Source organism: Arachis hypogaea, chromosome 15 (genome assembly GCF_003086295.3).
Source record: "Arachis hypogaea cultivar Tifrunner chromosome 15, arahy.Tifrunner.gnm2.J5K5, whole genome shotgun sequence".
NCBI classification, from domain to species: Eukaryota; Viridiplantae; Streptophyta; class Magnoliopsida; order Fabales; family Fabaceae; genus Arachis; species Arachis hypogaea.
The window spans coordinates 69,313,162-69,325,007 of record NC_092050.1 but is presented as its reverse complement, the minus strand read 5'-3'; the positions used below and the strand labels follow the sequence as shown (position 1 = coordinate 69,325,007).

Here is an 11,846-nt window from a genome sequence, read left to right as displayed (position 1 = left end):
GTAAATTGCAAGAGAGTAAGATAACAAAATGTAAAGTGCTTGAAATATAAATGCTAGAAAGTAAAGGACTAGAGAATTAAATACTGAAAAGTAAATGGGCAGAAACTTAAAGTGTAAAAAACTTAAATGAGCTGAATCTTACAAGAAATGTAAATGACTTGGATCTTGAATTGCAAGAGAGTAAAGGCACAAATGTCAATGGCAATAGAAATTAAATTGCATGAAACGTAAATGGGGACTTAGGTGGTGGGAATCGAGAAAGTAGTAAACAATTACAATTAAAGTAAATTCAAGGCAATCTAAATTGAAGACAATCAAAGAGAAAGATTCATTAGGGATTGGAGATATCATAATCCATCATGAATCAAATGGGTCTCAACTTCATTCTCAATCATATGAGTAGATCTATGGCGGATTGTAATTGATTGGATCTCAATTCCTTGGCAACCCAATCTCTCTAATCACAATCAATCTTGCCAATTCCTTGATCTGATTGTCATGAGAAGAGGTTAAGTGCATTCTCTTATCCATAAGCCACACAAATTCTCAAGACCTCAATTCTTCCCGAATAGTGTTGGTCAAGAGAATTGTGAAGGATAGAGCTCAAATTCTAATGCCCATGATTCCCCTTCCGAGGTTCACACAAGCATTCAATAGATTCAAACCCCCTTCCGGAGTGAGTGAATCTCAATAAGCATAGAAGATATCCTATAGCTACACAAGCGAATTGAGAAGAAAAAGAATTCATTCATTCATTAGGATTACAATAGAGCTCCTCCCCCTAATGAAATGGGGGTTTAGTTCATCATTGATCAATCAAAAAAAAAAGGAAAAGAAAGTACATAAAAGAAAGAAAAGTACAAAAGAAAATGATCTCAGGGTTTCCCAATTAGGGTGCCTACTTCCCAGCCTTTTTTCTAATTACAAAATCTATCCTATTTATACACTTTCCCAATCAATCTTCAAGTCCTTAGATGTGGACTTTGGCCGTGGTTTAAGCAAGTTAGGAGTGACTTTTAGTGACGTTGGCATAGACGTTAGCAAATTAACATTCACACTTGCATGGGTACCATTTTGAATTGAAGTTGGTGTTAACGTTGGTGAGCAACGTTTGTGTACAAACGGTGGCACAAACATTGCATGCAAAAGATCCTTTAAACGTTGCCACCAACGTTCATTTGGTCACGCGTGCACGTCAGCCATGCGTATGCGTCAAAGCTGGTTTTTTGCCATTTTGCGCATGTGTGTCGCTCATGCGTGTGCGAAACTTGCTATTTTTCTACTTTCATGCGTACGCGTCATCCACGCGTACATGTCATCCATGCGTACGCGTCACATCAAATTTTTCCAACTCTAACTTGAGATTTTATCGAAGACGTTGGAATGCAACGTTTGTGGAAATGTTTGCACACCAACGTTGGCCTGGTCATGCGTACGCTTCACCCACGCGTATAGGTAGAGTGTCAATCTCCACGCTCACGCGTATGCGTCACACACACGTGCCCATCGTAGCCAATTTTTTTCAATGCATTCCTCTTGAAATTATAGAAGTCGTTGGTGGCAACGTTGGTTCACCAACGTTCCCACCAATGTTGGTCACCCTTTTTTGCTTAGCAACGTTGTTAGCAAGGTTGGTGAGCCACCTTTGGCCGACCAACATTGCTCATTGGTGTACGAAATTGTGATCCCTGGTAATGGCTCCAAAAACTTGGTGCTCTAATCTTAATTCATAATTTGTCACAACTTCGATACAACTAACCAGCAAATGCACTGGGTCATGCAAGTAATAAAACCTTACGTGAGTAAGGGTCGATCCCACGGAGATTGTTGGTATGAAGCAAGCTATGGTCATCTTGTAAATCTCAGTCAGGCGGATATCAAATGGTTATGGAGTTTTTGAATAATAATAATAAATAAACAGAAAATAAAGATAGAAATACTTATGTAATTCGTTGGTGAGAATTTCAGATAAGCGTATAGAGATGCTTTCGTTCCTGTGAACCTCTGCTTTCCTGCTGTCTTCATCCAATCATTCCTACTCCTTTCCATGGCAAGCTTTATATAAGGCATCACCGTTGTCAATGGTTACATCCCATCCTCTCTGTGAAAAAGGTCCAAATGCTCTGTCACGGCACGGCTAATCATCTGGAGGTTCTCGATCATACTGGAATAGGGTTCACCCTCCTTTTGCGTCTGTCACTATGCCCAACACTCACGAGTTTGAAGTTCGTCACAGCCATCCCTTCCCAGATCCTACTCGGAATACCACAGACAAGGTTTAGACTTTCCGGATCTCAAGAATGGCCATCCATGGGTTCTAACTTATTCCACGAAGATTCTAATATCTCGGACTCGGTCCTCTGTATTAGATATCTAAGAGATACTCATTCTAGCTTGTTTGCATGTAGAACGGAAGTGTTTGTCAGGCACGCGTTCATAAGTGAGAATGATGATGAGCGTCACATAATCATCACATTCATCATGTTCTTGGGTGCGAATGGATATCTTAGAAGCGGAATAAGCTGAATTGAATATAAAACAGTAGTACTTTGCATTAAATCATGAGGAACAGCAGAGCTCCACACCTTAATCTATGGAGTGCAGAAACTCTACCATTAAAAATACATAAGTGATGAAGGTCCAGGCATGGCCGAATGGCCAGCCCCCATGATCTAAGAACTAAATGTCCCAAGATGATCCAAAGATGTAAATACAATAGTAAAAAGTCCTATTTATACTAAACTAGTTACTAGGGTTTACAGAAATAAGTAATTGATGCATAAATCCACTTCCGGGGCCCACTTGGTGTGTGCTTGGGCTGAGCTTGAAGTTTACATGTGGAGAGGTCATTCTTGGAGTTGAACGCCAGTTTGTAACGTGTTTTTGGCATTCAACTCTGGTTCGTGACGTGTTTCTGGCGTTTAACTCCAGACTGCAGCGTAGAACTGGCGTTCAATGCCCTTTTGCATCGTCTAAACTCGGGCAAAGTATGGACTATTATATATTTCTGGAAAGCCCTGGATGTAGAATTTCCAACCCAATTAGAAGCGCGCCATTTGGAGTTCTGTAGCTCCAGAAAATCTATTTTGAGTGCAGGGAGGTCAGAATCCATCAGCATCAGCAGTCCTTCTTCAACCTCTGAATCTGATTTTTGCTCAAGTCCCTCAATTTCAGCCAGAAAATATCTGAAATCACAGAAAAATACACAAACTCATAGTAAATTCCAGAAATGTGAATTTAACATAAAAACTAATAAAAACATCCCTAAAAGTAACTAGATCCTACTAAAAACACACTAAAAATAATGCCAAAAAGCGTTTAAATTATCCGCTCATCACAACACCAAACTTAAATTGTTGCTTGTCCCCAAGAAACTGAAAATCAAATAGGATAAAAAGAAGAGAATATACTATAAACTCCAAAATATCAATGAAACATAGCTCCAATCAGATGAGCGGGACTTGTAGCTTTTTGCCTCTTGAATAGTTTTGGCATCTCACTTTATCCATTGAAGTTCAGAATGATTGGCATCTATAGGAACTCAGAGTTCAGATAGTGTTATTGATTCTCCTAGTTCAGTATGTTGATTCTTGAACACAGCTACTTTATGAGTCTTGGCCGTGGCCCTAAGCACTTTGTTTTCCAGTACCACCAGATACATAAATGCCACAGACACATAACAGGGTGAACCTTTTCAGATTGTGACTCAGCTTTGCTAAAGTCCCCAATTAGAGGTGTCCAGGGTTCTTAAGCATACTCTGTTTTTGCTTTGGACCTTGACTTTAACCGCTCAGTCTCAAGTTTTCACTTGACACCTTCACGCCACAAGCACATGGTTAGGGACAGCTTGGTTTAGCCGCTTAGGCCAGGATTTTATTCCTTTAGGCCCTCCTATCCACCGATGCTCAAAGCCTTGGGATCCTTTTTATTTACCCTTGCCTTTTGGTTTTAAGGGTTATTGGCTTTTTGCTCTTGCCTTTTGGTTTTAAGAGCTTTTGGCTTTTTCTGCTTGCTTTTTCTTTTTCTATTTTTTTTTTGCCTTTTTTTTCTGCAAGCTTTGTATTCACTGCTTTTTCTTGCTTCAAGAATCATTTTTTATGATTTTTCAGATTATCAAATAACATGTCTCCTTGTCATCATTCTTTCATGAGCCAACATATTTAACATTCATAAACAACAACTTCAAAAGACATATGCACTGTTCAAGCATTCATTCAGAAAACATAAAGTATTGTCACCACATCAATATAATTAAACTAAGTTCAAGGATAAATTCGAAACTCATGTACTTCTTATTCTTTTGAATTAAAAATATTTTTCATTTAAGAGAGGTGATTGATTCATAGGACATTCATAACTTTAAGACAAAGTTACTAAATACTAATGATCATGTAATAAGACACTAACATGGATAAGCACTTAACATAAAGAAAACGAAAAACAGAAAATTTGAGAACAAGGAATGAGTCCACCTTAGTGATGGTGGCGTTTCCTTCTTGAGGAACCAATGATGTCCTTGAGATCTTCTATGTCTCTTCCTTGTCTTTGTTACTCCTCCCTCATAGCTCTTTGATCTTCTCTAATTTCATGGAGGATGATTGAGTGCTCTTGATGTTCCACCCTTAGTTGTCCCATGTTAGAACTCAGTTCTCCTAGGAAGGTGTTGATTTGCTCCCAAAAGTTCTGTGGAGGAAAGTGCATCCCTTGAGGCATCTCAGGGATTTCTTGGTGGTGAGCTTCTTCATGCGTCTCTTGAGATCCATGAATAGGCTCTCTTGTTTGCTCCATCCTTTTCTTAGTGATGGGCTTGTCCTCATCAATGAGGATATCTCCCTCTATGTCAATCCCAGCCGAATTGCATAGATGGAAAATGAGGTGAGGAAAAGCTAACCTTGCCATAGTGGAGGACTTGTCAGCCACTTTGTAGAGTTCTTGAGGTATAATCTCATGAACCTCCATCTCTTCTCCAATCATGATGCTATGGATCATGATGGCCCGGTCTATAGTAACTTCAGACCGGTTGCTAGTGGGAATGATTGAGCGTTGAATGAACTCCAACCATCCTCTAGCTACAGGCTTAAGGTCCAATCTTCTTAGTTGAACCGGTTTGCCTTTTGAGTCAATCTTCCATTGAGCTCCTTCCACACAAATGTCCATGAGGACTTGGTCCAACCTTTGATCAAAGTTGACTCTTCTTGTGTAGGGGCGTGCGTTCTCTTCCATCATTGGCAAGTTGAACGCCAACCTCACATTTTCTGGACTAAAATCTAAGTAGTTCCCCCGAACCATGGTGAGATAATTCTTTGGGTTCGGGTTCTTACTTTGATCATGGTTTCTAGTGATCCATGCATTAGCATAGAACTCTTGAACCATTAGAATTCTGACTTGTTGGATCGGGTTTGTTAGAACTTCCCAACCTCTTCTATAGATCTCATGTCCGATCTCCGGATACTCATTTTTCTTGAGTTTGAAAGGGACCTCGGGGATCACTTTCTTCTTGGCCACAACATCATAGAAGTGGTCTTGATGGGCTTTGGAGATGAATCTTTTCATCTCCCATGACTCGGAGGTGGAAGCTTTTATCTTCCTTTTCCCTTTTCTAGAGGATTCTCCGGTCTTAGGTGCCATCAATGGTAATGGAAAAACAAAAAGCTTATGCTTTTACCACACCAAAATTAGAATATTGCTCGCCCTCGAGCAAGAGAAGAAAGAAGAGATGAAGAAGAAGAAGAAATGGAGGAGAGGGAGAGAGGTTGTGTTTCGGCCAAGAAGAGGAAGAGAGGGTTGTATTGTGTGAAAATGAAGAAGAATGGAGGGGTTTATATAGTGGAGGGAGAGGGGTTAAGGTTCGGCCAAATGGGGAGGGTTTGGGTGGGAAAGTGATTTTGAATTTTGAAGGTAGGTGGGGTTTATGAGGTAGGTTTATGGGGAAGAGTGGATGGATGTGAGTGGTGAATGGGTGATAGGGAAAAAATCTTGAGGTGATTGGTGAAGGGTTTTGGGGAAGGGTGTTTATTGGGAAGAGAGGATGAACATTGAGAAGAGGGAAGAATATGAATGGAAGTAGGTGGGGATCCTGTGGGGTCCACAGATGCTGAGATGATCCTATGGGGTCCACAGATCCTGAGGTGTCAAGGATTTACATCCCTGCACCAATTAGGCATGTAAAATGCCTTTGCATGCAATTCTGGCATTTAAACGCCGAATTGATGCTTGTTCTGGGCGTTCAGTGCCCAGATGCAGCATGTTTCTGGCGTTGAACGCCACTTCTATGCTTGTTTTTGGTGTTCAGCGCCAGCTTTCTTCAGTGTGCATTCCTGGTGTCTGAACACCAAGATGCTGCTTGTTTTGGGCGTTCAACGCCAGATCCATGCTCTGTTCTGGCGTTGAACGCCAGCCAGATGCTCCTTACTGGCGTTTAAACGCCAGTAAGCCCTTCTTCCAGGGTGTGATTTTTCTTCTGCTGTTTTTGATTCTGTTTTTTATTTTTCTATTTATTTTGTGACTCCATATGATCATGAACCTAATAAAACATGAAAAAACAAAAAAATAAAAATAAAATTAGATAAATAAAAATTGGGTTGCCTCCCAACAAGCGCTTCTTTAATGTCAATAGCTTGAGAGTGGGCTCTCATGGAGCCACACAGGTGATCAGGTCAATATTATAGACTCCCAACACCAAACTTAGAGTTTGGATATGGGAGTTCAACACCAAACTTAGAGTTTTGCTGAGGCCTCAAAACACCAAACTTAGAGTTTGACTGTGGGGGCTTTAGTTGACTCTGTACTGAGAGAAGTTTACTGTGCCTCTTTTCTATGTTTACAGAAGGATGACCTTGAGTTTTAAACACAAGGGAATCCTTATTCAATTGAAGGACTAGTTCACCTCTGTCAACATCAATCACAGCTCTTGCTGTGGCTAGGAAGGGTCTTCCAAGAATGATGGATTCATCCTCATCCTTCCCAGTATCCAGGATTATGAAATCAGCAGGGATGTAAAGGCCTTCAACCTTTACTAACACGTCCTCTACTTGTCCATAGGCTTCTTTTCTTGAGTTGTCTGCCATCTCTAATGAGATTCTGGTAGCTTGTACCTCAAAGATTCCCAGTTTCTCCATTACAGAGAGTGGCATGAGGTTTATTCCTGACCCAAGGTCACATAGAGCCTTCTCAAAGGTTATGGTGCCTATGGTACAAGGTATTAGGAACTTTCTAGGATCCTGTTTCTTCTGAGGCAATCTCAGTTGATCCAATGCATTTAGTTCATTGGTGAACAGGGGAGGTTCATCTCCCCAAGTTTCTTTACCAAATAAATTGGCATTCAGCTTCATGATTGCACCAAGGAACATGGCAACTTGCTCTTCAGTAACATCTTCATTCTCTTCAGAAGAAGAATACTCTTTAGAGCTCATGAATGGTATAAAGAGGTTCAATGGAATCTCTACGATCTCTAGATGAGTCTCAGATTCCTTTGGTTCCTCAGAGGAAAACTCCTTATCGATCACTGGACGTCCCAGGAGGTCTTCCTCCTTGGGATTCACGTCCTCCCCTTCCTCCTTGGATTCGGCCATGATGGTTATATCAATGGCCTTGCACTCTCCTTTTGGATTTTCTTCTGTATTGCTTGGGAGAGCACTAGGAGGGGTTTCAGTGATCTTCTTACTCAGCTGGCCCACTTGTGCCTCCAAATTTCTAATGGAGGATCTTGTTTCATTCATGAAACTCAGAGTGGCCTTAGATAGATCAGAGATTAAGTTTGTGAAATTAGAGGTATTTTGTTCAGAGTTCTCTGTCTGTTGCTGAGTGGATGATGGAAAAGGCTTGCTATTGCTAAACCTGTTTCTTCCACCATTATTAAAGCCTTGTTAAGGTTTTTGTTGATCCTTCCATGAGAAATTTGGGTGATTTCTCCATGAGGGGTTATAGGTGTTCCCATAAGGTTCACCCATATAGTTTACCTCTGCTATTGCAGGGTTCTCAGGATCATAAGCTTCTTCTTCAGAAGATGCCTCTTGAGTACTGTTGGATGCAGCTTGCATTCCATTCAGACTCTGAGAAATCATATTGACTTGCTGAGTCAATATTTTATTCTGAGCTAATATAGCATTCAGAGTATCAATTTCAAGAACTCCCTTCTTCTGAGGCTCCCATTACTCACAGGATTCCTCTCAGAAGTGTACATGAACTGGTTATTAGTAACCATGTCAATGAGTTTTTGAGCTTCTGCAGGCGTTTTCTTTAGGTGAATGGATCCACCTGCAGAAGTATCCAATGACATCTTAGCTAATTCAGACAGACCATCATAGAATATATCCAGGATGGTCCATTCTGAAAGCATGTCAGAAGCACACTTTTTGGTCAGTTCCTTGTATCTCTCCCAAGCTTCATAGAGGGATTCACCTTCTTTCTGTCTGAAGGTTTGAACATCCACTCTAAGCTTACTCAGCTTTTAAGGAGGAAAGAACTTGGCTAAGAAAGCCTTGACCAGCTTATCCCAAGAGTTCAGGCTATCCTTAGGTTGAGAGTCCAACCATATTCTAGCTCTGTCTCTCGCAGCAAAAGGGAAAAGCATGAGCCTGTAGACTTCAGGATATACTCCATTAGTCTTAACAATATCACAGATCTGCAAGAATTCAGTTAAGAACTGAAAAGGATCTTCAGATGGAAGTCCATAAAACTTGCAGTTTTGTTGCATCAGAGAAACTAATTGAGGTTTAAACTCAAAGTTGTTTGCTCCAATGGCAGGGATGGAGATGCTTCTTCCATGTAAATTGGAATTAGGTGCAGTGAAGTCACCAAGCATCCTCCTTGCATTATTATTATTTTCGGCTGCCATCTCCTCTTCCTGTTCGAAAATTCCTGTAAGGTTGTCTCTGGATTGTTGTATTTTAGCTTCTCTTAGTTTCCTCTTCAGAGTTCTTTCAGGTTCATGGTCTGCTTCAACAAGAATGTTCTTGTCCTTGCTCCTACTCATATGAAAGAGAAGGGCACAGAAAAATAATAATAGGGATCCTTATTACCACAGTATAGAGGTTCCCTTGTTGTGAGTAGAAGAAAAGAAGAATAAAAATGTAGAAGAGAAGAATTTGAACTCAAAGGAGAAGAAGGGGTTCGAATTTTGGGTGAAGAGAAGTGTTAGTAGATGAATAAATAAATAGAAGGAGATGAGGGAGAGGGAATTTCGAAAATTAAAAATTAAAATTTAAAGTTAGATTTCGAAAATAGTTTTTTGAAAAAGGTTAGTAATTTTCGAAAATTAGGAATGAAATAAAATTAAAATTAAAAATTGAAAACAATTAATTAATTAAAAAGAATTTTTGAAAAAGATGGAGGTATTTTCGAAAATTAGAGAGGGGAAGTTAGTTAGGTAGTTTTGAAAGAGGTAAGAAACAAATAAAAAGTTAATTAGTTAGTTGAAACAAATTTTGAAAATCAAATTTTTAAAAGATAAGAAAATAAGAAGTTAGAAAAGATATTTGAAAAAGATAAGATAAAAAGATATGATTGAAATTAGTTTTGAAAAAGATTTGATTTTTAAAATCACAAATAATGACTTGATTCACAAGAAATCACAAGATATGATTCTAGAGCTTAAAGTTTGAATCTTTCTTAACAAGTAAGTAACAAACTTGAAATTTTTGAATAAAAACATTAATTGTTGATGATATTTTCGAAAAAATGATGTAAAATTAAGAAAAAGATTTTTAAAAAAAATATTTTTAAAATTTTCGAAAATAAATAAGAAAAATGAAAAAGATATGATTTTTGAAAAAGATTTTGAAAAAGATAAGATTTTTTTAATTGAAAATTTGATTTGACTCATAAGAAACAATTGAATTTTTAAAATTTTTTGAAAAAGTCAATCCAAATTTTGAAAATTTATGAGTGAAAAAGGGAAAGATATTTTTTTTTATTTTTGAATTTTTAAAGATGAAAGAGAAAAACATCAAAAAGACTCAATGCATGAGGATTTTTAGATCAAAACAATGAATGCATGCAAGAACACTATGAACGTCAAGATGAACACCAAGAACACTTTGAAGATCAAGATGAACATCAGGAACATATTTTTGAAAATTTTTAATGAAAGAAAAATATGCAAGACACCAAACTTAGAAATCTTTAATGCTTAGACAATATGAATGCAAGAATTCATATGAAAAACACCATACAACACAAAACAATATAATATGAAGATCAATCAAGAAGGTTTATCAAGAACAACTTGAAGATCATGATGAATGCAATGCATGAATGCAATTTTCGAAAAGCGCAAGATGAGTATGCAATTGACACCAAACTTAAAAATTGACTCAAGACTCAAACAAGAAATACAAAATATTTTTTATTTTTATGATTTTATTAATTTTTTTATTTTTGTATATTATTTTCGAAAAACATATAGGAAAAAGAAAATAAGAAATTCAAAATTTTTAATAAGAATTCCAGGAATCTTTCAATGTTAGCCTAAAGCTCCAATCCAAGGGTTAGACATAGCTTAATAGCCAGCCAGCTTTAGGATATAAATCAGGCACGCAACAGTTGATATTTCAATTAACTTGCCTCTATGCTGATGGTTGGAAGCCATAGTCCAAAAGAATTAGACATGGCTTTACAGCCAGCCAGGCTTCAACATGCTTCATGAAACACTAGAATTCATTCTTAAAATTTTAGAATAATTTTCGAAAACAGATGAGAAATTTTTTGAAAGATTTTTGAAAAATTTTTGAAAATAAAACAAAAAGAAAATTACCTAATCTGAGCAACAAGATGAACCGTCAATTGTCCAAACTCGAACAATCCCCGGCAACGGTGCCAAAAACTTGGTGTACGAAATTGTGATCCCTGGTAATGGATCCAAAAACTTGGTGCTCTAATCTTAATTCATAATTTGTCACAACTTTGATACAACTAACCAGCAAGTGCACTGGGTCGTCCAAGTAATAAAACCTTACGTGAGTAAGGGTCGATCCCATGGAGATTGTTGGTATAAAGCAAGCTATGGTCATCTTGTAAATCTCATTCAGGCAGATATCAAATGGTTATGGAGTTTTCGAATAATAATAATAAATAAACAGAAAATAAAGATAGAAATACTTATGTAATTCATTGGTGAGAATTTCAGATAAGCGTATAGAGATGCTTTCGTTCCTGTGAACCTCTGCTTTCCTGCTGTCTTCATCCAATCATTCCTACTCCTTTCCATGACAAGCTTTATATAAGGCATCACCGTTGTCAATGGCTAGATCCCATCCTCTCTGTGAAAAAGGTCCAAATGCTCTGTCACGGCACGGCTAATCATCTGGAGGTTCTTGATCATACTGGAATAGGGTTCACCATCCTTTTGCGTCTGTCACTACGCCCAGCACTCGCGAGTTTGAAGTTCGTCACAGCCATCCCTTCCCAGATCCTACTCGGAATACCACAGACAAGGTTTAGACTTTCCGGATCTCAGGAATGGCCATCCATGAGTTCTAACTTATACCACGAAGATTCTAATATCTCGGACTCTGTCCTCTGTATTAGATATCTAAGAGATACTCATTCTAGCTTGTTTCCATGTAGAACGGAAGTGTTTGTCAGGCACACGTTCATAAGTGAGAATGATGATGAGCGTCACATAATTATCACATTAATCATGTTCTTGGGTGCGAATGGATATCTTAGAAGCGGAATAAGTTGAATTGAATATAAAATAGTAGTACTTTGCATTAAATCATGAGGAACAACAGAGCTCCACACCTTAATCTATGGAGTGCAGAAACTCTACCGTTGAAAATACATAAGTGATGAAGGTCCAGGCATGGCCGAATGGCCAGCCCCCATGATCTAAGAACTAAACGTCC

General features: G+C 38.4%; 1 non-coding gene across 1 annotated transcript; it reads left to right on the top strand.

Moving 5' to 3' along the window:
• The first annotated feature begins 8,332 nt into the window (after nt 1-8,332).
• On the top strand, nt 8,333-8,440 carry LOC112752582 (small nucleolar RNA R71). Its single transcript, XR_003177011.1, has one exon. It is a non-coding gene; the product is annotated as a small nucleolar RNA R71 (small nucleolar RNA).
• The last annotated feature ends 3,406 nt before the right edge of the window (nt 8,441-11,846 follow it).